The sequence below is a fragment of the Lycorma delicatula genome, chromosome 9 (genome assembly GCF_047948215.1).
Source record: "Lycorma delicatula isolate Av1 chromosome 9, ASM4794821v1, whole genome shotgun sequence".
In the NCBI taxonomy this organism is placed as follows: Eukaryota; Metazoa; Arthropoda; class Insecta; order Hemiptera; family Fulgoridae; genus Lycorma; species Lycorma delicatula.
This window is the reverse complement of record NC_134463.1, coordinates 27571344-27599231: the sequence shown is the minus strand read 5'-3', so window position 1 is coordinate 27599231 and position 27888 is coordinate 27571344. Positions and strand designations below refer to the sequence as shown.

General features: G+C 28.9%; 1 protein-coding gene and 1 long non-coding RNA gene across 3 annotated transcripts in view; one reads left to right on the top strand and one right to left on the bottom strand.

The window, feature by feature from the left end:
- The window catches only part of LOC142330059 (uncharacterized), a 622505-nt gene that overhangs the window by 189921 nt on the left and 404696 nt on the right, over positions 1–27888 (top strand). The gene's annotated exons all lie outside the window — the stretch shown is intronic.
- Positions 32–26939, bottom strand: LOC142329746 (uncharacterized). 2 transcript variants are annotated; one of them, XR_012757587.1, is made up of 3 exons: positions 26846–26939; positions 8002–8117; positions 32–163 (listed from the first exon to the last, which is right to left on the bottom strand). It is a non-coding gene; the product is annotated as an uncharacterized LOC142329746 (long non-coding RNA). The 2 variants fall into 2 exon arrangements; XR_012757588.1 differs by lacking the exon at positions 26846–26939 and adding an exon at positions 22042–22189.

Sequence of the window (27888 nt, the reverse complement as noted above, 5' to 3'; positions counted from 1 at the left end):
ATTGGAAAATATTACAATAATATTTACAAGAAGTAAAAACAAATTTAACTAAACTATAAAGCTTTTCTTTTAATATTATAAAACTTGGTTATCCTTATTTTTAACCTTCTATTTTTATTTCCTTCCTTTATTATATTTTTAAGCTTTGGTTAACCTTCTTTTTCTGGAATCGAAGAGAAAAACAGAGTGTGAAAGTAATAATTGTAGTTAAATGAAGTTTAAAAATATTTAAAAATAATTAATTACATATTTACCCCTTATCTTTTTTTTCCTGTTTAGTCTCCGGGAAACATCGTCATGTGTATCTTCAGAGGATGAATAAGGGAAAGATATGTACGAGTGTAAATGAAGTATTGTACAATCTCAGGTCGAACATTTCTAACTCACCGCCTGTTCTAGTGGTGAACGCGTCTTCTCTATTCAGCGGATTTGGAAGTCTAGAGTTCCAGCGTTCAAGTTTTAGTAAGGTCAGTTAATCTTACACGGATTGAATACTAGATCGTGGATACCGGTGTTCTTTGGTGGTTGGATTTCAATTAACAACACATCTCAGAAATGGTCGACCTGTGAAACTGTACTTCATTTTACACTCATACATTTCATTCTCTGAATTAATACCTGAACGGTAATTGCCGGAGGCTAAACAGGAAAAAATGAATTAAACGCTGCAACCAAAAAAAAAAAATATATATATATATGATTTTAATTAAAATTACTTTTATTAGTATTAGTATCATTTATTATTATTATTTTTCTTAAATAGCCAACCACCACATATTTACTCAGTTATACTGCATAATGTAGTACTTAAATACTTATTATACTTTTAGCATGTACAAGCTTTTTCAAAAGTATATTCAAAAAAAGTGTATTCAAATAAGTCTTTATAGGACACTCGCATACAACTAGAAAAAAGATTAAAGTGAAATACAAGTGAACTGATTTGCATGGTTGTGTGTTGTGTAATTTAGCAAATGATACGATGAATAAATTATGAAATGAATGGTTGTTTATCTTTCAATGAACACAACATACATTTATTTGTGTATATCAATTGATTGATTTTGTTATACACCAACTAATCGAATTATTGTTTGTATATGTTGCTGAAGCGAAGATAAATTAATTATTAAAATAGAAAAACGTAATTTTCTATTTTAATACTAACAGATGTATAATTGTTTTAATCTGGGTTATAAAAGCAAAAGATGGATATTATAAGAAACGCATCAAAAACAGACTGAAACAGCCAAGGAGCTTTGATGATGAAATTATATACGAGTGTGCCAGTATCAAATATACATTTAAGAATTAGAAATTCTTTGAAAAATTTGTTCGTAGCAGCAAAATTAGGAGCAAAGTAAATTACAAAAGAAGAATTATAACAAAAAGGAAATGTTTAATGTTAAAAGGAGAATGTCGAAATTGGATGAGTTTATAATCTTAACAAAAAACACTTCTTATTTATAAGATGCGATTATTAAAATTAAAAAAAAAAAACTATGTTAAACATCTATTGAAATAACGTTGAAACCAATATTATACTAAAAAATCTAAAACTAGATGTTCGTTTAGAATTTCATGCAATCATCTTCAGCAAACGGTAAGGAAAAATATATAAAAAAATGATTAAAAAATAAATAAATGAAAAAAGAAGAAATAATAATGTTGCAAATAAAAAATATTAGCAAATAAACAATATTTATGTAACACAAAAAATATTATTTTTAGAATATGAGTAAAAATTAAAAACAACTGTGCGTTTTAGGAAATCCTATATATGTATAATGGTGATTCAAAAAGGACTTCAAAATTTTAAAAGCACTTAAAAATTTATTGACATAATTTACAGATTCAATTGTGGTATCATTTCATAGAAAAATAAGTTTGTCACCCAACATTCACATGATTCGATGTGGCTTCCATTTGTAAGGCGACATGTATATCCCAGCTGAAGTCGATTTCATTCAAGATTGTAGCCAGCAAGTCGGACTTTACCCCCGCAGATGTGCTGTCATTCGAAGTATTAGCTCAACAAGATCAGCAGATAAAGGTGGTTGGTACATACACCCGATTTTAATGAAACCCCACAAGAAAAAATCTGGTGTGGATACCACATGACTTCCTTGTACAATTATTAAATTATATATACACCTTTTTTTTACAATCAGAAGTTAATAATTATTAATAAATCAATATATTTAAATAAAAAAAAAGAAAAAAGAAATGAAGTCGGATTGGAACCGATGTGCCTTCCCATTGTACAATCCAAATATTTCATTATTAAAATTTTATTTGGCTATAACTCTTAAACCAATGAAAATAAGTAACTCCTATGATATATCGTTGAAAAGCTCTCAATGAGGCTTGATCTGCAGTTAAGAAAAAGTCCAAAATCCAAATGTGATTTGCCCAAATGGATTTTGGGCTTTTTTGGACACTTTTGGTCCAGTCGATTTCAATCAAAAGAGGAGGTGAACAACTTGATGTTAAAACAGTTCTATATTCATCATTTCAACATTCTACGGCAAATAGTTTTTGAGTTACGCTAGATACATACGTAAATAGCTACGTATGCCGAAACTAGTCAAAATGGATTCAGGGATGATCAAAATGGCTTCTTCCGTTGAAATCTGATACGCAATCACAATACTTCCTTTACTTCATACAAGGAAATAAAAATCTAGCGAATTCAAATCTGGGAAGCAAGGTGGCCATGCGAATGGTCTTTCACAACCAATTCACCGACCTGGGAATCGAGTTTTAAGAAAATGTCGGACTTGGTGGATTCAGGGAAGATCAAAATGGCTTCTTCCGTTGAAATCTGATAACCGAAATTTCTCGCAATCACAATACTTCCTTTACTTAGTACAAGGAAATAAAAATCTAGCGGATTCAAATCTGGGGAGCGAGGTGGCCATGCAAATGGTCTTTCTTAACCAATCCACCGACCTGGGAGCCGAGTATTAAGAAAATGTCGGACTTGGTAAACCGTATTTTTTCTAGTAATGACGTCCATCTTGGTCATCATCGTCTAACTGAGAAATTAGAAAATTTTGAACCATGTCCGGATAAACGATACTATTTACGGTTGCCTCCTGGAAGAAGAACCGACCGCGTACAGTTTTTGTTTGTTGAGGACAATAAAAGGATTGATCTTAGGGCTATCATGAATGTGCTGCAAAGTATGATAAGGGTTTTATCATCCATATTAAAGGTCCATATTTGGCAGTTATACCTTGCCACTGTTGTGAAACATTAACTCATCACTAAAAATTACATTATCTAAAAATGTGTTGTTGTCAATTCTTTCATCATTTCTTCACCAAACTGCAGCCGAGCAACTTTGTCGTCTTCTGTAATGAGTTGAACCACAATTAGTTTGTGTAGCTTCATGTACAATCGTTTACGTAATATACAACAAACAGTCGTTTGGGGAATGCCAGTCTCACGAGACGCACATCAACTTGATTTCTTTGGATTACGTGCAAAGCTTTCTCTGAATGTTTCCGTAGCAGCTTTAGAAATTCGTGAGCGTCCTAGTGATTTTGTATATTTAGCAGAGCAACCTGTCTCAACGAAGATTTGGTGCCAAGAGTAAATTGTACGCCTACTAGGCGGCTGGCTACCATACTCTACGAAAATTACGTTGAATTGCAGTCTTTGACTGCAAGTCGTGAAACCAAAACACACATAGCGAGCAAGTTCAGCACTAGTGCATGTATCTATTTTTAACAACACTGGTAACAGCGCTGGTGGCCGATGAGTTTTGCTATGAAATAAGACGTCAATTGAATCTGTTAAGTTATGTATATAAACTTTTATATGCTTTTAAAGGTACGAAGTCTTTTTTGAATCACCCCGATGTATAAATATAAATTTATCTAAATTCAATCTTAAACCGTTGCAAAAAAAGTCATTTTATCTGTAACTTTTGTAAGCATAATTTAACTTAGTTTTTTATAGGTATACTTTCTGTCTTTGGTATCTGCTGATTACTATGGTTGTTTAGCAATCAAGCTATTTATCTGGTTTTAGAATTTAATTAAACATTTTTTAAACAGTTTTTGAACTTTACCATGGTTTTCAAAGGTTAAAGATTGGTAAAATACTCGTACTTATTTATTTGTTGTAATAATGAAATCCTTATTGTGTACTATTTTACAGTAAAAAATACATATGTATTTACTTTTAATAAAATTATTAAATTAATACGCTTAAAACTGGGTTGTATAAAATCCACTGATCATGGAAGTATTTGAAGGAACAGAATTTATGTAAACAAAACATTAAAAGAGTTTGGATTGTGTAATAAATCAAAACTCATTGTAGAATCAATTTTTTCACGTATAACCTATGAAATTGTTTTATTTTTCAAACGGATTATTTTATAATTAGTTTTACGGATACATTCAGGATTATTTATTTACATTTTATCCGGTTTCACAACATAGTAATTACCAAAAAGCTTTTTTATTTTACACAAAAGTAAATAATTCTTCGTAATTTGTCCAGTAAGGCAAGACGGGAATTGATGATGCTAAGCTGATATATAGTAAAATATTATTAATGCTCTTCTGATTTTTTGTTTGTCTGTCCATTTCTTTCGATAAATATGATCTGTTTTCGTAATAATGTAATAATAATAATAATAATAATAATAAGAGGCTTAGTTTCCTTCCATGTTAGAATTTTCTATTTGTAATCTTTTTAATGGAAGAATTTATCGATAAATAATCTGATTTGTTCAAATAACTAAGTAAAATAAAATGTTATTTTATAAATTGGTACCTTAGATTATAGAATGAGTCAAAATCAGCTAACACTCAAAAATATATTTTTTTTTTCACTGATTTTAACACCCCTGAGGCAACCAGTCCGGCAATCAAGCATCACTCGGTCACCTCAGGGTGTCGTGGCAGCAGCCTGCTCTCCCTTTCTAGCCTCTGTAGAAGCATCCCACCGGGGTCTCCCTAGCGTCATCAGGACACGCCAACTTCTCTTCTGGATAGCCAGCCCATCCCTCAGCTGGATAGGGCTTCTGGACTAGGGCTACCTCCGTAGCCCTAGTCCTAGACGTCACCACACTTTGTTCCATGCTTTATAATTTTAGTAGATCCCTTCATGAAAGCAATAGATCCCCTCACCACAAGACTACACAACAGTCAGCCTGCATCCCACATGCTGTACTCTGACCTCCTTCTTCCGCAGGATCACAGAAACCATTCTCGCAGCCGTCTTCCATTGCTCGGCACCTCGTAGCATATAGGCTACTGTGTCCTGCGCCGTGATCCGTCCTAGGCCCGCTCGTGCCTTGATCTCGTCCCACCTGGGGCACTTATAAAATGTGTGCTTCGTAGTATCCACTAGTCTACAATAGATACAATTAGGGAATTCCTTTCTCCAAAACATGTAGAGGTAGGATCTAAATTCTCAGTAATACGCCTGCTAGAGAGGAACTAGCAGACGTATTAATCAAAGTCACCATGCTCAGAAATGTTTGCCCTAGGATAATATTTTTAAAAGTCCTCAAATTTCCCCCTGAATAACTAACTCAGTTATACTCAGATAACCATTAGAAACTACTAATTGTGTCCTTCAATATTATCGTCCTAAAAATTTCAGTACGACCTCATTTCACCGGAGTAGCAAAAATTCGAATTTTTTCACTAGCCGTGACTGGTAAACTAAGCATCTTAAGACACATATTTATGTGAACATTTTCCATTATTTTTAGGAGTATAATAGGTTATTAAAGTCCTGAGAGAACTTCGTGATACACTCTGTATATTTTCTTGTAAATATATTAATTGTCGGTGCTTACTGACAATGATTTTTTAAGAATTGTAATGAACATTTAATTTTATATTAAATAAATTTTTTGTAAAAGTTTTTCTTTAACTAGTTTAATAAAATAGTACAAAATGTACACTCAAAATACAATTATTTTACTATGACATAATTTTTTTAATTTCGTGATACTTGATACATATTTTAGTAAGTAGAATAACAAAAAAAATATATATATTTTTGTTTGCAATAACTGTTATTATCTTTTATACGATTTTAAAATATTTCAGTTATCGTTGGAGTTAGATTGAATAAAAAGGAATTATTAAACGGTTTTTTTTATATAAAATGTAGGATATATTAATTTATTTCAATAATATTTTTAAGTAAAAAAAAAAGAAGTAGACTTAGTGAAATGGTAGAAAGATTATTTCTCTTAGTTCTTTATAACCAGAAAAAAAGTAGCTCGAGAAAAAACACTTTTCTCTTAATAACGTGCGTTTATGGTTTTCCTCATTACCGCTCTACTTAGATCTAAGCACAAAAAAAACACAGTCCTTTTAGTGACTGAGGAAGGGTTTAGAATGTTGTGGTGGAATAAGCGTTGGGTTTAGTACATATAGAGAAACGAGAGAAGCCTGCTCTGCCTCTGTAATAGCCTTTAAACCGCTAATTGCAAATTCGATCTACTAATGACACAAGGGGCTTAACTGTTTCCAAATCGAAATCGGCGTCATCAAATGTCCATTACTGCTTCATTCCCACTGTATTTTAGCGTACATATAATTACCTATATACGATTACGTTAGTTCAATACTGAGTAATGCTTAGTTTATTAATTGTTATTGATGAATAATTTATTAATTTCATTTCTTTTTTTATTCTTTTAATTTTTGCTATTTGATTTTTCGTGATAGTTAAAATAAAACAAACATACATTGAATCATAAAAAAATGTATTTTTATAACAAAATATTACGTTGTAATATAAGCGCAAACAAAGAGAAGCAATCAGCTGCTGCTCTTATAAAGCATCAGTAAAAAAAATGTTATAAATACGAAATCTAATAGAGTAACTTTCCCAAATTTGTAGGGAAATTTCTCCAATCTCAATAGATTTTTTTTTGCAAAAAATTAATTTAAATTAATTAAATTCTATTCCTATAAAAAATAAAAAATCTGGTATGGACATCACAAGACTTCCATGTACGCCTATTAAATATACACATTTTTAAAAGTACATAACATTTTCTTTCACTAATAACTTCTGATTTTTTTTTCATATTTTTTTTTACTTCCTTGTACAAAGTAAAGAAAGAATTGTGATCGTGAAAAATTTCGGTTTTCAGATTTCAACAGAAATATGTATTTTTACCATCCCTGAATCCATTTTGACTAGTTTCGGCGTGACGTCTGTACGTACGTATGTATATCCATAACTAAAAAACGACAAGCTGTAGGGTGTTGAAATTTTGAATTTAGGACTGTTGTAGCATCTAGTTGTGCACCTTTCCTTTTGACTGTAATCGACTGGACCGAAAATGCTAAAAATAGCCCAAAATTCATAAAATTTGGATTTTGGACTTTTTATTAACTGCAGTAACAAGCCTCATTTAGAGCTTTTCAACGATATATCATAAGTGGTGCTTATTTTCATTGGTTACAGAGTTAAAGCCAAATAAAAAATTTATTATTGAAATATTTGGATCTTACAATGGGAAGGCACATCGGTTCGAATCCGACTTCATTTCCTTTTTTTAATTTAAGTATGTTTATTTATTAATTATTAATAACTTCTGATTATAAAAAGGTTTTTACAGAAAATAATAATTCAATAATAACAATAAAAAAAGAGAAAAAGTATCAAAGTTATTAATGAAGTAAAATTTTATGTACTTTTAAAAATGTGGTTATATTTACACTCGCGCGCGCACGCTTACACACACACACACACACACACACACACATATATATATGTATATACATATATATATATATATATACATATATATACATATATATATATATATACGTATATATTTACACATATATGTTATGTACATTTTACGCCTAATAAAATATATACAATAGGCATACAGGGAAGTTACGTGGTATCCACATCAGATCCTTTTTGTATTTATAAGTAATATCATAGACACTAAAAAGGTAAGAAAAAAATGAATGTTTCATACATATGAATATGTGAACCAACCTGTAGCTTTGTGTCTTCCATTACTCTTGATGAATACATTTAAAAGCTTTACAGAAAAAATAACTTTTATGTAGAAGTATATCCAATCATATTTTAAGTTTTTATATCAACACTTCCTGAAAATAAAGTGAATTAGTTTACTTCATAGCCTATCTTGAAATTATACATTCATTTATATTTTTATAAAAACTTTAAAAATATCTTTTATAACAATCTGATCGTAACATTTTATGATTCCTTCGTTAGAAAAAGAATGTCTCTCAAAATTGGTCGTTTTTAGTACAGGAGTAATAAATTACATATATTCATCCTATCATATGCTTTGATTGTCGAAAAATTAATACTGTGACTATTAGTGGCTGTTCAAGTCAAAATATCGCTGAACATGAATAGGTTTTCTTTACGTTTACCTGAGACTGAACGGAACGAGAAGGAACGGGTACTTCATGTTGTATCCGTTCCATGTAACAGCGGTACAAGATTTATTACAGCAAAATTATAATAAATTGAAGGTATTCTGCCGATGGTTAACAAGAAAATGTGCAGAAATTTCCTTCGTCGTAATTTGATAACTGATGAATCATTCTTCACAACAAATGGAATAGTATTTTATTTTGTGAAACCCATATTTGGTTGGATGAAAACCCACATGAGACTGCGACAAGACATTTCCAGCATACATTTTCAATTAATGTAAGGTTTAGTGTAATGGGAAATAAATTCACTGGTCCATTTTTATTACTAACGAGGCTTATAGGAGAAGCGTACTTAAACGTTTTGGAAACAAACCTGCCCACGTTTTTGGAAGATATTTCTTATGAAAACAAGTTAGAGATAGATGTTCATGCACGAGGCGGAACATTTTTCGTATAATGTAAAGGATCTTCAAATAATACGTACGGTAGACAATGAAATGTTCTAATCGGCTACTGAAATGACCTTCACGATCTCCCGATCTTAGATGAAATCAATAATTTATTCGAAACTGATTATCATACAAAAGAAATTTACGAATCGAATAATAGAAACTGCAGAGACTACTAAGAATACTCCTAACGTTATGAGACGCACTAGAAAAGAATGAATTCGTCGATCGAAATCATATATTGAACAAAATGGGGCCACTTCAAGCAACTTTGGAGGAAATTAATAACGCCTTCACTGTCATTTTAATGTCATTTTCCGCTGTTTTTAAGTTAAATTACATTTTAGGTTAAAAGCTGTTTCTACCTATAGACAAAATTAGTTATTTCATGCTGTTATTTATTATTTTTTTTTTTACAATCCAGCCTTTCTTTTTGATAAAGTTAAATTTCAATATCCGGTATTCAATTTTTTATTATGCAATTTACATGAATGCTTTCAGAATTAAATTTTCTCCATTTCTAATTGAAAAAATACAACTTAATTAACCACTTAATAACGTTTTATTACGTTAAACACAAAGTTTTATATTTTTTTACCCCAGTTTTTGTTTTTTTACGTCAGATAACTTTAAAACTGATGGTGGAACAGTTTTGGAACCCATTTTTTTTTTTTATATTTTCTGGTGAAAAACCATAAAAAAATATACCATATTTTTATTTATTTATCATATTATTATCCGCTCTTATTTTACCTTCCCAGAATTTCAGGAAGTATTCATTTCACTGGGGTAATTGAAATTCGGGCGAAATCTTTCGCTAGCCGTAACTCGCTAACGAAGTGTTTTCGGGCCTATGTTTATGTGAACGTTATTCCTATTTTTATCTATAGAATCAGTTACCGAGAGATTGTCGTATAGTTTTGAATATATATATACACACAGAGTGATTCTAAAACGGTGGACTGGCTACACTTTTTCGGATTCTACTTGTAAAACTAAACAAAAAATATCTTTAGGAAAAATGGCAATTTCTCTTTCGTTCTTTTCCAGCGCCATTTTGTTACATTTATATAAAAATTTATATCTCAAGTCAGATAAACGAATCACATTAATATTTGGTAAGCGTCTTGGTAATAAAGTTTAAAAATTAGCAAAAAATTAGGACTTAAATATCTTCGCTAATTAGAAAACGGCGACCATGTTTATTTTTCAACTCGTTATATTTCCATAAGTATTAGTTTTATCAAAATTTATGTTATTTATTAAAATATTACCCCTTTTATTTTGAACAAAATGACATTTTATTTTTAAAAATCGATTAACAAATAGTCGAGTTACGGCAGAAAATATATATTGTATTTTTGTGCCATAATTATTAGATCTATTATGAAAAAATGATTACTTAATTTAGTAAATTTAGAATACTAGAATTTACAATAAATAAAAACAATATTTCATCGAATTGAACGTAAAGTGGTGGACATGAAAACATACACATATTTTTTTTTTACTTATATTTTTTTATTACTTATAAAACAAGAAAGCTGAAAATTTTAAATATTAATCTCAGTTAAAACAGATTATTAAGTCATTTTATAAATTGATCACAAATCACTGTCATTTTCATTTGTTTACATTTCACATTTCTCTTATAAAAAATACCATAAACAAAAACTTTTGGGTTGGGCAATCTGTTTAGTTAAACAACTAATATTCTGGAGTGCAAAGAATAAGAACACATTCTCAAGGACACACAGTACTACGAATAGAGATCATTACTTAATGTTTTGTCAAACGTGGAGGAGGGGAAGTAAAAATACGTTTCACTGCTAATAATGGTTAGGCTTCTTTACGTTCTTCTTCTTTTTTTAACATGTATACATGAACACGTGTTCACACATTATTTTATTTTTTTATCTCTCATATATACAAGATGAAATTATAATTTTAAATTTACTTGTCATGTCTATATAATACACACTGCTTATTAAAGAAAAAAATATTATTTTATTGTACTTTAGCTTCAGTATGAATGTTTTATTTATATACGTTATTTTAGTTTAGTATATAAGACTTTTCGTATTGTTATGCGCAGGTGTTCATTTAAACATTATTATAAGAAACTAACACTTTAATACAGAAACTCTTGTTTTATTTTATTATTATTATAAAATAAAAGTAAAAATAAAGTAAAATTAAAATATTTTACTTTATAATTAAAATAAAAGTTTTGTAATATTTAAAAAATATACTTTGTTATTAAATGTTAATACTCGTTTTATTATTATTATTAAAAATGTTGTTCACATTCGTTATATTAAAAAAAAAAAATAACTATTTTTTGTTGTATGTATATTTACAACTAATATTTTAATCAAAATTAATTTAACATAAATAAATATAAATTTGAATATTCTTGAAAATAATAATTAAGACCACAAATTGGACGATAATTAATCAAGAATACTTTTCTACCAAATCCTAACTTACAAAGAAATAATTTATATACTCTTGCTAGTAGTAAGAACTGGAAAATAAATAAGGTCTTACAGACAGTTATTTAATTTTTAGCAAGACTCTGGAATTAGTTTTTTGAAAATTAAAGGCTTCAGGGAGAATGAAGGGGGAATTATAGACCGCCTGAGTTGAGTATGAGATAAATAAAGATGCAAAATTAAAATTGAGCTATACTCTGCAACCTATTCATAAACTTCTTCTTCTCTTAAGAAGATAAAATAAGAAAAAAAATTACTTTGTTTAATTTTCTACAGAGTAATCCTACCATATATCAAAAAAGTATCGAGATAAATAAAGAATGCAGATCAACAGATGCTGTATTTAAAAAGAAAAAAATCTTTCGTTTTAGTAAAATTTAAATGAAAAAAAGCATTTATAAATAATACATAAGATCTCTACTGGCGTGTGTTTGTGTGTGTATATATATTTTTTTTTGTTGCATAATTATTCATTTAAATCGATATAATCACTGTTTTTTCGTCATCTTCTCTAGGAAGTATAAAATATAATTATTTTTGATATTTTCATATGCATAAAACTAGCGAATTACTTCTTTTTATGTTTAAAACTTTCGAAAAAGTTTACCTCTATATATTTTAATTACTTTCTTTTAAAATTAGTTAAGATGTTATAAATAATGAATTTTTTTTTTGTTTATTCAAAATATATAGATAAATTACTGGTTTTACCCTGCATGCAAGCATTTAATATAAGCGTGTACACACACAGAGAAATATTGATCTTTTATATAATATTTACGTATACAATCTATAGACTGGCTGAAGTTAAAAAAAAAATATGTTAATAATATATGGGAGATTTTATTTGTGTTAGTAATCTTTCGCTGTAGCTGGTTTTGTAATTTGTAATTTTTAATTGTTCATTGCTGATTAATGTCGATATATTTTGAATGCAATTTATTACAAATTAATAATCATTCTTGTACCTAATTCTTAAGAGGGATGGGAAGATACGATAATTTAAAATGTACCCGTCTAATAATGTGAAATAATAACTTGTGACAACTAAAAATTATTAATTGAAATTAAATTGGTTTTTGGTATTTGATTGAAATATTTATAATTGTTTTAATTATTCTTAAGTACAGTTTGTGTAGCCTCTACCGCCATTACACTTTTTTCTACTTTTAATTTCTATAAAATTGATGATAATATTTGTTTATCCATACTAAACTAGGAATAATTTCCCTGTTAGTTCCTTAAAACACGATCTCCCACCCACAATAAAAATATAAATAGTCTTTTATTTTGCAACTTACCTAACGTATTTTCTAGGTAACCTAGGTATCCTAATTCATGTTGGTTACTTTTTTTAGTACATAATAATAATAATAATTATGAAAAATCATGTTAACGAACGTGTGATTGATTTTAAAACTTTAATTCGTTGTTTGAATAGGAAAAAATAAAACTTCCTGTAGAGGTATTTACACTTGTAATAAAACATCTAAATATATTTATATATATTTTATTTCTCTCCCATTGTAATATATAAAAGAGAGGAGGTAAATTATTATATCTAATATCGACTAAAATAATAACTCCCCCTAACTTTTATATTTCTTGTGGTTTTAAGATCGTCTGAGTAATCAGTTAGAAAAAAATATTTCGGTTTTCATAAGTCTGTATATTTGGTGATTATTCTTAGGACAGTTAAACTTATAATAATAAAACACCCGCATGACTTCCCCTGGGGAGTTCAAATCGTCACGTGATATCTCCTGTCTTCATCTGGGACACACAAAGAAGGTGAGCCCCACAATACTGGCACAGTTCTGTGCGCCTCATTCCGGTCCTGCAGAGGTAGACCTCGAATGACATGCCCCGACAACCACTGAGCCGTCCAGAAGTCCGCCTCTCCATGCAGTCTATTGACCCAGGCAGCCACCTCTGGGATCAAGGTGTAGGTCCAGTGCCCCTCCTTCGCACTCCGCCACCTCTCCTGCCAGTCAGCCAGCAAGCGGCCCCTCGCCACCTCACTACCGTCTGTGGCTCTTTCTCTTCTTTCTTTGCCCAGCAGGTTCAATGGCGGCATACCAGCCACCATCAGTGAGGCATCCAATGATACTGTCCGGTAGAGCCGCACAACTCGTATCGCCAGTTTCCTATATATGCCATTCAATCTCCGGCATTTCTCACCACTTCAAGGCTTCCCACCAAACCGGTGCCGCATACATAATCATTGATACTACGGTAGACGCCAGCTTCTGCGCTTAATTGTCTTAGGACCCCCGGCATTGACCACAAGCCTCAACCATGCCGAGAACATTTTTTCCCGCCTTTATGGCCACTCGCTGCAGTTAATGTGAAAAACCCCTTGACCTATGGAGCCACACTCCCAAGTATTCTGCCACTTCCTTTGGGACGATCATTTCTCCATCGACTTGGATAGCAAAAGGGGTATTCGCCGCCCCGTCATTGCTACAATTTCTTAACTATCAGTTGCAGCTCCTGCGTCTAAAGCCATGATTTGATCTTATCAACGATCCTCGTAGCTATCCCCACCACCTTCTCCAGCTCCTTCGCCGCCACTACTACCGCCAAATCATCGGCACATGTCATTAATTGTACTTCCGGCGGCCACTCCTGCCGAAGGAGGTCGTCGTCTACCACATTCCTGTTTTTGTATTACTTGAAGATTATCATTGGGTGGTCATCTTTCAAGTGATGGTCAGCCATACGACTTACATAGGTTCATTGTAGAAGCTGATTGTAAGTCAATAAAAAAATTTACAAAAAAGATTATTTCCCTGCTATACAAAGAAACAAGTTCTTTTTTTTTGTTTCCAATAACCACGAAAATAGCGTACCAAACATTATAAAATTGTAACTTCTTAGGAACGCCAAAATGTTTACCACAGTTCAAACCACACCAATCTCACGTAAATCTGAAATAAAAAAAACCTGTAAATAAATAATCTAGAACTTCTTTTATTAAATTTAATGCCACTGTATATATCGTTGTGTATGTCAATATCGATTTCTTCAGGAAGTTATTATGTGATTTACTAAATTTAATGTCATTACCTAAAAAAAATTAATTTATATTATTATCGTAAAATACATAAAAACAAATTAGTTTGATGACTATTTACATATTTAACAAAATTTTGATGGTTTGAGAAATATTGAATTTCGATATCAATATCGATTTCTTTAGAAACTTATTATGATAGATATTTTTATATTATGATAGAGATGGAAGTAAGGCCTATCACCTGAGGTATGTGTCACTAGCCAAAGTTTTTTTTTTTTTTTTTAGAAAATGATGTTTATATAACTATTCCATTACCATCCATTACTTTATGAACAAAATGAAAGTGTCAGTTGTAGAATTGTATAACATTTACGATTCAGTGGAGTTATAAGATTTGCATGAGTAACATTCAACTGAATTAGGCAAACGAAGAAAAACCATTCCATATTTCTTAGTAAGTTTGACATGGGATAGTATTTTTTTTTTTTTTATGAATTATTATATCATTTTGTAGAGTGACCTCGTTTGATGTCAGGCTACCTGCCATCATTACGATTATTTATGGAACCGTGTGATAAGTATAAATCACAAAGATTCTTTAAACTTATTTCTAATTAAGTTAATTTTTTACATTGGAATGTGATCTACAGTTAATAAGTAAATTAATTAAAAAATTGATAATTTATTTAAAAATTTACGTTGTTTTATGATTTAATTAATATTAAAATCCTTCCGTAATTATAATTTATGAAATGGAGTGAAATTCATTTTACCCTTTATTTTATACTGAATTGAAAGAAAATTACAATAATTTATAAAATCATTTTAAAGTAATTTTTTAGTTTATCAGTTTTTTTATTTTAATTTTTTGAAAATTTATATAAAAAAAAAATGAAAAATATATTCCAATTATAACAAATTTTAATTTTAAAAAATAGGTTATTTGTTATAGTTAAGTTTTATAAAACTTATAAAACCTTATATTACTCGTATATAATATTTCATATTGAAAAATGAATAAACGTTCTAATGTTGGATACCGTAAGATAAAATTTTGTACATGATTTAAAGAGAGCTAGAATAAACCAAGATATTTTTATCTTAATATTAAAACGTATAAGCCAGCTGGATTTTCTCAACGCAATTAATCTTAGTTAATATTATTAGAAAATGGAAATTACGTAATTACGTTGATCAATGTTGCTTACTTTTATTAAAAAGTAAATGTTTTATTATAACAAAATTATTATCTACATTTTATTTATTTAAGGTGACTGTTATGTAATTAATTAATATATGATACTTCAGTTAAAGGATTTTTTTATTAATCCCGGGTTCGAATCCCGGTCAGGTTGGAATCTTTTCATACACTACCAATTTTCACCGAGCTAATGACTCTAACCGTTGATTCCTGCTCTTTCATAACTAACCAATTTGTTATTTAAGAGGATGTACGAGAATAATAAATTCTGATTTTTAATCTCATTCAGCTGAACGTAACTAAAATTAATTTCTTACATTTTCCGTCAAACAAAAGTTACAGACACGATATTTATATAGAATTCTTTAGAATTAACTAACATATTATATATTTGTGTTATATTTTATCCGATAAATTTTATTTATTTATTATACTTTCTTTACGTTAATTTGTTGATAATAAAAGTGAAAAGTATTTTTTTCCGAATACATGAACAAACATTTAAAACCCAACTGCTAAAAAACGTTATTTTCAAAATGCTAACAAAACGTTTGTTTAGAAAGAGAATCAGAACGTGAAAAAGTCCTTCGGAAATAATTGAAAAATATTGGAAATTTGTAAAGGAGAAAAATGGGAACAGATGATATTTACTTAGATCAAGCATATTTCGTAGAAAAATTGATCAATATTTTTAAAAATATAAGATTAATCGTTGCAACAATATCCTGTGAAACAATTCGTAGAGATTTATCTTTTAATTAGTATGTCGTGAACAATATATTTCAAAGGTTTATCTTTACCAATAAATCATCCTGTATAAAACCAGTTCTGTGTTTTAACAGGTGCCGGATAACTGGACGCTAGCAATTCGTAACCCGATTGACGATAAAGGTACTTATTTTGTAAAGTTGTGTTTGAAGATAAGAAACATTAATTTCAAATGACTTATTCCTGTAAAAACATCTCTTTTTATTTATTTATTCATCAGAGACTTTTGGAAAAATACACCTCAAATAAATACACTCGGTATTCATCATTCAAATGCATAAAAATCTCTCAATCGAGATATTTTTCTAATTCATTCATAATTATTAAATGTAATTTCGCCATTATAATTAACGTTTTTACACGTATGTGTGTGTGTGTGTGTGTGTGTGTGTGCGCGCGCACACACACACACACACACACACACACACACACACACACAGTAGGACTGAATTTCCTGTGATTTATCTTTTCACAAGTTTTTTTTGTCTTCAGTCATTTGACTGGTTTAATGCAGCTCCCCAAGATTCCCTATCTAGTGCTAGTCGTTTCATTTCGGTATACTCCCTACATCCTACATCCTTACCAATTTGTTTTGCATATTCCAAACTTTGCCTGCCTGCACAATTTTTTCCTTCTATCTGTCTCTCCAATATTAGAGTAACTATTCCAGGATGCCTTAATATGTGGCCTATAAGTCTGTCTCTTCTTTTAATTATATTTTTCAAAATGCTTCTTTCTTCATCGATTTGTCGCTACACCTCTTCATTTGTCACTTTATCCATCCATCTGATTTTTAACATTTTCCTATAGCACCACATCAAAAGCTTCTAATCTTTTCTTCTCAGGTACTCTGATCGTCCAAGTTTCACTTCCATATAAAGTTACGCTCCAAACACATACTTTCAAAAATATTTTCCTGACGTTTAAATTAATTTTTGATGTAAACAAATTATATTTCTGACTGAAGGCTCGTTTCGCTTGTGCTATTCGGTATTTTATATCGCTCCTGCTTTTCCCATCTTTAGTAATTGTACTTCCCAAAAAACAAAATTCTTCTACCTCCATAATCTTTTCTCTTTCTATTTTACATTCAGTGGACCATCTTAGTAAGATACTGGTAAAAAGAATTCATAGTTTTTAATTTAATTAACGTTATTATATATATTTAATAAATACCCGTGACTGAAAGAACTGTGAACAGGGAAAGAGAAAAAGAAGAAGTTGATAGATAATATCAAGAATGGAAGTTTCAAGGATATCAAAGAGTTGGCTTGGGACAGAAGGAACTGGAGGCGTCAGTGATGTCAGAAACTGCCAATGAGTAGAATGTCTCATGATGAACGTGATGATGTTTAGGAATTTATTTTTATTTAGTTTGTAGGTTATATAAGCTAGTTATAGATCCATAACCTAGTGTAAAATAAACATGGATGGGTGTCAACTGATCGATTTGACACAATCGATATTATAATCGGTACAACTACTAACTCTTGTAAAAAACATGGATGCTTGTCAATTTCAGATCGAGATCCTAGTAAGTGCCCCGGCATAATCTCATTCGAGATGATCTTGTGAGCAACCTGAATGATAGTGAAAGTATTATTGAGGACATTAATAATGTCGTTAAAAACCTGTAAAATTTTGTAAAAATTTTGATAATAATATTTTCGTTTTTTTTTTTTTTTTTTTAATTTAACAAAGTTATTGTATTCAAACCTAAAAATAAAATGTTTTTTCTCATTGAACTTTTTTTATTTTACATTGGATATGATCAAAACTACAAGAGATACAGTTCTATTCGATATTTCAGTTCCAAAACATTAAATTTACCCCTTATATAACGCTTTAGATCTGACCTCATTTCCTCGAGGGAACGGAAATGTAGACGAAATTTTTAGCTATCCGTAACTCGATAACAAAGCGTTTTTGGACATATGTTTGTGTGAAAAGTTTTCGTAATTTCAAGTCTGGAATCAATTCCCAGATTATTTTTCCTTTTCTCTTGAATCACCCGCATGTATATACTTCTTATTAATATAATTTGAAAAAAGAAATGAGTTAAAATAAATGATATTTCAGTAATATTTTTGAACGTTATTAATTACAACATTTAAAATTCTCAAATTATAACGTTTATATCATAAGAAATTATTAATAAATTTTTTAAAACAGGTTAAAGCAATCTCATCAAGGGTGCATAGAATATTAGGTTTACTAAAGTGTTGACTAGGGAATATGAGATAAACTTAATCCCTTTTCTTACGTTATTAAGAAAGGAAAGATGTAATATGAAATAGGTCAGAGTTTAATTTATTTTATGCTATATAAACTAAGAGATGTTTAGGTACCGTAATTTATAATGTTGTTAGGATTTGATAGTTTTTTTTTTTTTTTGGCTAACATTTATATTTTATTAAAACGAAAAGATCTTCAAAAAACCCCATGCTCTCTATATTTCTTTTTAATTAATTTTTTCAATTAAAAGTTTAAAATAATTGTTCCTTAATAATAATATTAAAATACTGTTATCAATATTTACTGAAGATCAGTAACTAACAAATATTTATACGAAAATTATCAGATATTTAGAATTAATAACAATAACTGTAAGATGATAAAAGATAATATTTTATATTATCGAAACTTAATAAAAAAAATCCGCTAACAGAATAAATAAAAAAATACCATTTAATTTTTTTCTTTAAATTTTGAATTTTTAAAAAATTAAATATAATAAATATAAACAAAAAACTACCAATCCTTAATCTGGCACTGACATAAAATAGAACAGCAATTTAAAGAACCGAATAATTTTTATGTTAAAAAATATGTAAATTAATGTTTACTTTTATGCTCACTGAAACATTTGTTAAAGTAACTAGTATTCATGCTATAAATAATTGTATAATTATTTAAACAATAGTATTAGCATAACTAGGCAAATATTTTAAAATTAAATAAACAGTAATTGATTAAATATATAAATTTTATTTAGAATAAAATATAGGGCTTAAAAGTATTAAATAATAAGCATTTGAGTAATAAAGTCCATAAATAGATTTACAACATTATAACAGTCCCATTTTTAACATGTTCAAGATTAGTATTTCTGTTTTTTCTTTTATATTTTAATATTTATATAAAAAAATAAATATAACCTTCAGAGTTTTAACATCTTTTTTTCTTAAACTTTATTTACTTTGCTTTTCAAAAATCTCTTTTCTATTCGATTGGTTAAATTTTGTTTAATTTTTTTATTATCAAACTTTAAAGTTATTTTTTAACATTTATTTTTTTTATCCAAACTTATTTAAATGTATTTGAAGAAATTTATTAATAAAAAAAAAAAAAACAACAAACAAAAAACCAACAAAAATGAATAAATAATTACACAGCGGTTATTTTTTAAAATAAGAATGTTTACTATATTTTTAATTTATGAAAGTTACGTAATCTAAAATGTGTATTTTCTAAAATAATTATCTACTAAGATTTGCTTTTATATCTAATACTTCAGAAATAAAAGAAAAAAAATTCTTTTAATAGAGCATTACAAAATGATGTTTTTATCTTATAAAATTGAAATATAGTAGTAATAAAATGATCTGATTGAAACTATGATAAGATGCCATTTAGATACCGGTAACGTATGGAATTATAAGTGAATAAATTACTCCTCAGTATATATATAACGTATCCAGTTAATTAAGAGTATATAACAATACTTGATAAATATAAACCGAAGTAAGTTACGAAACGAGGCTTGGAGAAAGAACTTAGCAAAATGCATTAATGGTCATAATACAGCACTGAATACTGTATTTTTCTACGGTTGAGAAAATATTGAAAATGAATTCTAGTAGCTCTAGAAGTTCTTCTTCCAATCGGTGCCCTCACCGTTCTAGTCGTAATGCAAATATTAATACCACACTGAAACTCGAATCTATGCCTATTCAATTATGTATATGGCTTACCCTGATGGTACATCTTAATTCAGTATATAAAAACCTACAGAGTTTTATTATTTTTCTCGCGTGATGATGAGTTCTCGCGGGTCGCCGCCATGTTTTTTACATGGATTTGAATACTAGATCGCGGATACCGTTGTTCTTTGGTGGTTGGATTTCAATTAACCAAACATCTTAGTAATAATGGTCGAACTGAGAATGTACAAGACTACACTTCATTTACACTCATACATATCATTCTCATTCATCCTCTGAAGTAATACCTGAACGGTAATTACCGGAGGCTAAACAGGAAAAAAAAGGAAAGTATCAGTGTCAGAGTTGTTCAGGATAGTTAGTAGCGTGGTAAGCCAGCCGTAAGCCTATGTGCACAGCAATATACCGCCTGCTGTATTAGCAATTTTATGTTTGTTGTGCAATGGGATATACAGCAATGTTTGTTATACAGCTTGGGAGCTGTGTAAAGCTATATGCAAGCTCCACAAGCTATATGCAACGGCACTTACTATCTATATAAGATAACAAAGATCGCTGCCAGATTAGATAAGACATTAAATTTAGTAAAACACATAATAACTTTCTAAAGTAGTCTATATTGATATCGAAATTCAATATTTCTCAAACCATCAACATTTTTTAAAATATGTAAGTAATCGTCATTCCCTTTAATTTTATCATCAAACTAATTTGTTTTTTAATTTGTATTTTAAGATAATAATATAAAGTAATCTTTTGTAGGCAATGACATTAAATTTCGTAAATCACATAATAACTTCCTGAAGAAGTCGATATTAGCATACCATATAGACAGTAGCATTAAATTTAGTAAAAGAAGTTCTAGGTTATTTATTTACAGGTTTATTTTATTTCAGATTTATGTTGGTGAGGTTTGAACTGTGCATTATTATCCATTATTGTGTAAATATTATCCATTAATAAATGGATAATATTTACAGTGTAAAAAAGTAAATTGGTCTAGCTGGGGCTCGAACTCGATCGCCCGATTGACTTGGTATCTGGTGCGTTAAGTTTCGCGGAAAAACAAGTCTGTCGATCATTCAAGCAAAATTTGTTCTATGTAAGTTGTGAAATTATATTATTTTATTTAGTGTCGACCGTTCTCGCTAGAACCGCCACACCCGCGTGAATCAAATACGGTACGCGCACGCGCTTTATTTAGAATCTTTGAATTAAATAAATGAAAAAAATGTTATATTTTAATTTTAAAATTATAAATATTTTAAATTACATAAATTAAAGTTGGGGGTCCTAAGAAATTACAATTTCATAATGATTCGGTATTTTTCGCGGTTTTGGGAACAAACAAAAAAGAACTTGTTTCTTTGATTAGCAATGAAATATTTTTTTTTCTAAATTTCTTTATTTACTTACAATCAGCTTCTATAATGAAGCTATAAGTAAGTGGTATGGCTGACCATCACTTGAAATAGGACCACCCAATGATACACTTCAAGTAATACAAAAACAATAGTATAACATAACAACAATAATATAACATTTGAAAGTGCCTTTGAATGTCCAGTAAACATTAACAAACAAAATTAAAACAAGAAAATAAACAATAACTTTAATTAGAACAGTAAAAGAAAAGCTACTATGAAACAACCAAAATGATTGTTTGAGTGAAATTAACCAAATATGTGAGAAATTTGAACTGAAGAACCTTATAATGTAGGTTTACAAACATACAGAATCCTATTTACCATTCCATTAATTTTTCTTTCGTAATGATTGATATCAACAAGATAATTGCGATGATGGATTAGAGATGGAAGTAAAGCGAGCGATAAAAAAAGTTAGTCAACAACGGCGTGTAACGTCACATAGTATAAAACATAAAGAAGTCACATATATCAGTGTCTCGGTTTCAACCACTGAATTGAATGTACAATTGTACAGAATTCATTGTCCTTACTAATATAAACGACGTGCACTGAAAAAACATTACTAAGAAAGAAAACTATAATGTTCACCAATTGTTAATTCTTAATTTATGACGTAATTTTTTTCAATAATATCTTTAAATTTACTAATTTTTAATTTTTTATTCGTGAATTCAATCGTTAAAATGTACGAAAAACCATTTTTATTTGCAAACATCATGTAAAATTTTTCAGAAACATTTTTATATTAATGAAAATTCTTAAAAAGAATTACATCTTATTTGATACTATCCAAATTTAAGTCTAATCATTGCTGATGGAAAAATTTCGTAAAATCTCTTTGTTGAAATTATTATTATTATATTATTTATAGTTTATTGCATTACGATTTGGTTCCTTTGGTCATTTTAATTTAAACCATTTTTTTATTCTTCTATAACCATCTTTTTTAAAGATGGTTATAGACATCTTTAATTATTCAATTATCTTTTTTAAAGACAAATATCATAAATAAAAAAGAATTATAAATATTACTTTAAAAAAAAATCGGTAAATAAAATTTACGATTAAAAGTAATCGTAAAATTTGTTCATAATGTTTGTGAAAGTTATGAATTATGTAAGTGTATATATTATATTTAAATGTATAACTGCTTTTTATAACCTATATAAAATAGAATAATTTTGAGTTTTTTTGTTTTGCCCTGGATTTTTATCGCACTTCTTACTAAAATTACAAATTTTGACAAAAATAGATAAACCTATTTTAATTAATTTCCTGTTATATTTTTCTTCAAGAAAAAAAATATTTCTAACTATTAAAAGAAATCTTTTGTTGTATGAATATATTTTTAACTAGTAGAATAGTTTTTTATATTTTAATTTATAGAATTTTTTACATATCTTTTGTAGTTAAAGGAAAATTACGTTCATTATTGAAGTACAGTTTTTTCCTCTACAGCCTCCGAGAATCACCGTCAGAGGATGATATGTATAAGTGAAGTGTAGTCTTGTAGAGTCTCAGGTCGACCATTTCCGAGATGTGTGGTTAATTGAAACCCAACCACCATAGAACACCTGTATTCAAATCCGTATAAAATTAACTGCCTTTACTAGGATTTGAACGTTGGAACTCTCGACTTCGAAATCAGCTGATTTGCCAAGACGCGTTCACACTAAACCAACCCGGTAGGTGAAGCTAGGTTTTATGTTTATTTAAGTAAACGGTTTGCTTTGTTGTTAAATTTTTTTTTTTTGTCTTCAGTCATTTGACTGGTTTGATGCAGCTCTCCAAGATTCCCTATCTAGTGCTAGTCGTTTCATTTCAGTATACCCTCTACATCCTACATCCCTAACAATTTGTTTTACATATTCCAAACGTGGCCTGCCTACACAATTTTTCCCTTCTACCTGTCCTTCCAAAATTAAAGCGACTATTCCAGGATGCCTTAGTATGTGGCCTATAAGTCTGTCTCTTCTTTTAAGTATATTTTTCCAAATGCTTCTTTCTTCATCTATTTGCCGCAATACCTCCTCATTTGTCACTTTATCCACCCATCTGATTTTTAACATTCTCCTATAGCACCACATTTCAAAAGCTTCTAACCTTTTCTTCTCAGATACTCCGATTGTCCAAGTTTCACTTCCATATAAAGCGACACTCCAAACATACACTTTCAAAAATCTTTTCCTGACATTTAAATTAATTTTTGATGTAAACAAATTATATTTCTTACTGGAGGCTCGTTTAGCTTGTGCTATTCGGCATTTTATATCGCTCCTGCTTCGTCCATCTTTAGTAATTCTACTTCCCAAATAACAAAATTCTTCTACCTCCATAATCTTTTCTCCTCCTATTTTCACATTCAGTGGTCCATCTTTGTTATTTCTACTACATTTCATTGTTTTGTTTTGTTCTTGTTTATTTTCATGCGATAGTTCTTGAGTAGGACTTCATCTATGCCGTTCATTGTTTCTTCTAAATCCTTTTTATTCTCGGCTAGAATTACTATATCATCAGCAGTTGTTAAAATAATATTCTATTTAGCTTTCGTTAGTAAATACCGGCAGTAATTTTTCTTTTATGTTATTTATAAATCTTTTTTTTTGCAGTAGCATCAGTATTTTGTAAGCAGAAAAGTTGAAAACTGTAAAAAAAATAATAAAGTCTAATGAAAAATAATGAAATTAACGGTTTTTTTAAGTTTCACTTCATTATTATTATTACATTGTATCTGGAAATTAGAGTTAAATTAAACAAATTAAGATTAATTTTGTGCTATTTCATATTCTATTTTAATTCGTTACGAAAATGGGATAATTTTTCACAGGGATGATAAAAATCAAATAAGTTCGGAGTCATATATTAGATACCGGGGGCATTCAAAAGATACCCAAATTTCGTATAAAAATTGAATCCGCCATACAATCAATCATTCTTTATTTATTTATATATAATCTTTCTTACATAGATTTCTTGCAATAAGCCAAATACATTTAAATTTTTTATTTACCAGTATGGTAGTAATTAATATTTTATATTTGTATTTTGAGAACGGCCGCTTTATACAACATTGAAGTAATTTAAATATATCAGTTGAAATACTAGAAAAAACTCTTCATCGGTTCTTTGCGGTATGTCGGAACGAAGAATTAATCTTCATAAAACTCCAGCGATAAATGAAGATATTTTCATAATTGTAAAAAAATCTCCATAATTTATAAGACATCTCCATAAATTTTTAATCAATATCCGTCAGTAACGGACGTATAGGATAGGACGTATAGTATAGGAGTTACTACACCTATACCAATTCAAAATTAAATATATGAAAATATTATTATTTTTACTTTCCCGTCTAGCACTATAGCAAAGCTATAGCTTTAAACGGGAAAATATTGTAATCGGTCAAATATGGGCATATCCGGTTTCCAGCAGATTTTTTATACCTAAGGAACCCAAAAATCCGGATGTTAATGATTATGTGGTGTTGACCTCTAAATCACCTTATATCACCAGAACTACGGGATCGATTTCGACCAAACTTGGTCAGATTACTTCTACAAATGGAGCACTGGCGCCACAGGATTTTCAACTTATTAAAACATCAAGGAAGTGAGGTTGTTGAACAAGGTCACCTCGTATCTCGAGATTTCGCCATGTTAAGGTCATATTTTTGTTAGGCACATTTGTTAACAATTAGAAAATAAGAATATTTGTAAAAGCGTTTTTGAAAAATCGCACCCCACCCCAAAAATTGTAGTCGTCAGCTACGTTATAATGTCACAGCGATTAAGTTAAATAAATGGATAATATTTACAGTGTAAAAAAGTAACTTGATCTGGCTGGGCCTCGAACTCGATCGCCCGGTTGACTCGATATCTGGTGCGTTAAGCCTCGCGGCAATACAAGTCTGCGGATCGTACAAGCAAAATTTGTTTTAAGTAAGTTGTGAAACTACATTAGTTTAGTTAGTGTCGACCGGCCGCTAGTATCGTCAAACCTGTGCGAATTAAATTCGGTATGCGCGCGCGCTTTATTTAGTATCATTGAATCAAATAAATGAAAAAAAATATTATTTTTAAATAAAATTATAAATATTTTTAAATTAATTGTTGTGTAATTTATGCATCAGAAACAACCCACAGTTGTAGGTTTATCCCAGAATGCGACTTTAGCCGCGTGACCGGAAAGTCCTACAACTGTGTTGTCAGCTTTTTATATCGTAGTCATTTATTAAACCACTATTTTATTAAACACTATGATATTGATCATAAGTATATTACGATATAAATAACATAATTTTCTTGCGATTAAATTTATGAAACATAATATTAGGTAAATTTTTTAAACAGGTTTCCGCTTATATATTTTAATAATAAAATATAATGTAAAATTTTTTAACCGGCTTACCTGCCAAAAATGTTCTCAAGATCTTTCGGTTTATTTGAAACCGTCATCAGGAAATTAAAAATATTATAACAAGTCAAAAATTAAAATTAGTTCACAATCATTTCTGTTTGAATGTCAACAGTATACTCAAACATGTATTAGTACATTGTTGACATTCAAAAAGTCATGATTGTAACTCATTTTAATTTTTAACTTAAAATATTTTTAATCTCTTGATGGTGGTTTGAAAAAACCGAAAGGTCTTGAAACCATGTATCTATATTTTTTGCTGGTAAGGTGATTAAAAAATTTTTCATTATTTTTATTATAATATTAGGTTTTGCCTTTAATAAAATTAATATTATTACAGATTTTTATAAAAGATAAACTGACAGAAAAATTATCTTTCTGTTAAAAAAAAAAATATGTTAAAATAATTCATATCCAGCTTTTGTTATGTTTTTAAAAACATTTTTAATTTAATTTCCACGTTTATTTATTCATTTATCTTTAATGGCATCGCTTACTTTTTATTTTTATTTCCTAGCCTACAAAGAATCGAGCACCTGTTTTTTAGTAAAAAAAAAAACAAAAACATAATTATTAAGGTAAACTATGTTAATATACTTTATGCAACGTGCTATAACAATGAAATATAAATAACATATTTCATTGAGAATCATGCAGTTATGACTACAAATGAAATGATTATTATTAAGCATTAAGTACTTACTATTTATTAAGTTTGATTATTATCACTATTATTCAAATTTATGCAATTAAATAATTAATTGTTGAATCAAACTTCTATAGGCAATAAAATAACGTCGTCAAATGAATCGTAAATTTAAAAGTCATAACAAATCAATCTTCACCACCGATCACATTAAGTTCTGTACTTTAAATGTACTACGGTTTACTTAACACATTTTATCTTTAGCTGTAAATTACTTTTACGTTGAATTCATCACTCTTTCTTTTTATTACTTTTTTTGTATTGATTATTTATTATAATTCTCTATTATATTATTTTTGAGAGTTAATATTTATAAATTATTTTTTTTTTAACTAATAATTATTAATATTCTCAAAATAACAGTCGGAATGTTTTCTTTTACAAATAAATATCAGCAATTATAATATGCAGCCAAAAGCAACGAATTGTTTATTAATGATAAAAGAATATTAGTATATTTTCTACTATAGTAAATAACTAACTCCACTAAAGAAAGACATGTTGCAGAATATCAAATTAAAATAAACAAACAATAAATGGAAAGCTTGTTATGCTTCCCAGAGGCACTGGTTCTTTAGAAGCGCACGTTCTTGTTCCCATTATATCATAAATTTTTACTACATCTTAGCATCAAACAATCTTATAGTAACATGCAAATTAATTTAAAATAAACGCTTAAATTTTTATTCCTTTGCTTATATAAAAATTTAAATAATTATAATAATTATTATTATAACGAATACACTAAGTATAAGTTTATTTACTGTTTTTTATGTTTATTGTCATTTATGTTTATTTTTCCGGTTGTTACATATTTAGAAAGCTATATTATTCCCCGATGAGTTTCAAGCTTAATAATTGATTTCATAATAATAACAAAATATATAAAGTGATTTTATTTTATTGCCTTATCAATTTTTTCAGAGCTATGTAAATCGGTTTTATTTTTTTTTAACAAAACAAAATTGTATGATTTTTAATTAAAAAATTAAAAAATAACCATTATTATTTAAAATAAATATTTTTCTTTGAAAAATGGC